Here is a 2,500-nt window from a genome sequence, read left to right as displayed (position 1 = left end):
GCCCAAACCTGCTAATATGCAGAGACCTGGCATTGACTCTTTTTTTTTTGCAAGATTATTATATAATTCGTGAAAAATATCCAAAAAGTTTAAAGCACCTGGTATTCCCAGGCAGTCTCCCATCCATGTACTAACAAGGCCCAAACCTTTTATTATTCAGAGATCGGCCATGTTTTGGCAAAATTGTTCTATACTAAGTGAAAAATTTCCAAAAAGCTTACAGCACCTGGTATTCCCAGGCGGTCTCCCATCCAAGTACTAACCAGGCCCAAACCTGCTAAGATTCAGAGATCGGGCATTGACTCTTTTTTTTTGCAAGATTACTATATAATTCGTGAAAAATATCCAAAAAGTTTAAAGCACCTGGTATTCCCAGGCAGTCTCCCATCCATGTACTAACAAGGCCCAAACCTGCTAATATTCAGAGATCGGCCATGTTTTGGCAAAATTGTTCTATACTAAGTGAAAATTTTCCAAAAAGCTTACAGCACCTGGTATCTCAAGGCAGTCTCCCATCCAAGTACTATCCAGGCCCAAACCTGCTTAGCTTCCGAGATCAGACTTGAACGGGCATTGCCAGGTTGGCATGGCCGTAAGCGAAGACTGCTGCGAAGAGAGGGCTATTTAAAGTTCAGCCAATCTACTCGCCAGTACATTATATAAGTAGGAAAGAAAACCCAAAAGCTTAAATCGCCTGGTATTCCTAGGCGGTCTCTCATCCAAGTACTAACCAGACCTAAACCTGCTAATATGCAGAGATCGGGCATTGACTCTTTTTTTTTGCAAGATTATTATATAATTCGTGAAAAATATCCAAAAAGTTTAAAGCACCTGGTATTCCCAGGCAGTCTCCCATCCATGTACTAACAAGGCCCAAATCTGCTAATATTCAGAGATCGGCCATTGACTCTTTTTTTTTTGCAAGATTATTATATAATTCGTGAAAAATATCCAAAAAGTTTAAAGCACCTGGTATTCCCAGGCAGTCTCCCATCCAAGGCCCAAACCTGCTAATATTCAGAGATCGGCCATGTTTTGGCAAAATTGTTCTATACTAAGTGAAAATTTTCCAAAAAGCTTACAGCACCTGGTATCTCAAGGCAGTCTCCCATCCAAGTACTATCTAGGCCCAAACCTGCTTAGCTTCCGAGATCAGACTTGAACGGGCATGGCCAGGTTGGCATGGCCGTAAGCGAAGACTGCTGCGAAGAGAGGGCTATTTAAAGTTCAGCCAATCTACTCGCCAGTACATTATATAAGTAGGAAAGAAAACCCAAAAGCTTAAATCGCCTGGTATTCCTAGGCGGCCTCTCATCCAAGTACTAACCAGACCTAAACCTGCTAATATGCACAGGTCAGGCATTGACTCTTTTTTTTTTGCAAGATTATTATATAATTCGTGAAAAATATCCAAAAAGTTTAAAGCACCTGGTATTCCCAGCCTGTCTCCCATCCATGTACTAACAAGGCCCAAACCTGCTAATATGCAGAGACATGGCATTGACTCTTTTTTTTTTGCAAGATTATTATATAATTCGTGAAAAATATCCAAAAAGTTTAAAGCACCTGGTATTCCCAGGCAGTCTCCCATCCATGTACTAACAAGGCCCAAACCTGCTAATATGCAGAGATCGGCCATTGACTCTATGTTTTGGCAAAATTGTTCTATACTAAGTGAAAAATTTCCAAAAAGCTTACAGCACCTGGTATTCCCAGGCGGTCTCCCATCCAAGTACTAACCAGGCCCAAACCTGCTAAGATTCAGAGATCGGGCATTGACTCTTTTATTTTATTATTTTTTTTTATTTATTTATTTTGCAAGATTATTATATAATTCGTGAAAAATATCCAAAAAGTTTAAAGCATCTGGTATTCCCAGGCATTCTCCCATCCATGTACTAACAAGGCCCAAACCTGCTAATATTCAGAGATCGGCCATTGACTCTTTTTTTTTTGCAAGATTATTATATAATTCATGAAAAATATCCACAAAGTTTAAAGTACCTGGTATTCCCAGGCAGTCTCCCATCCATGTACTAACAAGGCCCAAACCTGCTAATATGCAGAGATCGGCCATTGACTCTATGTTTTGGCAAAATTGTTCTATACTAAGTGAAAAATTTCCAAAAAGCTTACAGCACCTGGTATTCCCAGGCGGTCTCCCATCCAAGTACTAACCAGGCCCAAACCTGCTTAGCTTCCGAGATCAAATGAGATCGGTCATAGCCAGGTTGGTATGGCCGTAAGCGAAGACTGCTCCGAAGAGAGGGCTATTTAAAGTTCTGCCAATCTACTGGCCAGTACATTATATAAGTAGGAAAGAAAACCCAAAATCTTAAAAAGCCTGCTATTCCTAGGCGGTCTCTCATCCAAGTACTAACCAGACCTAAACCTGCTAAGATTCAGAGATTGGGCATTGACTTTTTTTTTTTGCAAGATTAGTATATAATTCGTGAAAAATATCCAAAAAGTTTAAAGCACCTGGTATTCCTAGGCAGTC

At 40.2% G+C, this 2,500-nt stretch overlaps 1 non-coding gene and 2 pseudogenes across 1 annotated transcript; all 3 read right to left on the bottom strand.

Annotated features, from left to right (window-relative positions):
• Positions 1-479: 479 nt before the first annotated feature.
• Positions 480-598, bottom strand: LOC127979906 (uncharacterized; annotated as a pseudogene).
• Positions 599-1,075: 477 nt separating this feature from the next.
• On the bottom strand, positions 1,076-1,194 carry LOC127979926 (uncharacterized; annotated as a pseudogene).
• A 935-nt stretch (positions 1,195-2,129) lies between these two features.
• Positions 2,130-2,248, bottom strand: LOC127981324 (5S ribosomal RNA). The gene has a single exon (XR_008160292.1). It is a non-coding gene; the product is annotated as a 5S ribosomal RNA (ribosomal RNA).
• Positions 2,249-2,500: the final 252 nt, after the last annotated feature.

The sequence above is a fragment of the Carassius gibelio genome, chromosome B19, assembly GCF_023724105.1.
Source record: "Carassius gibelio isolate Cgi1373 ecotype wild population from Czech Republic chromosome B19, carGib1.2-hapl.c, whole genome shotgun sequence".
NCBI classification, from domain to species: domain Eukaryota; kingdom Metazoa; phylum Chordata; class Actinopteri; order Cypriniformes; family Cyprinidae; genus Carassius; species Carassius gibelio.
This window is presented reverse-complemented; position numbering and strand designations above follow the sequence as displayed.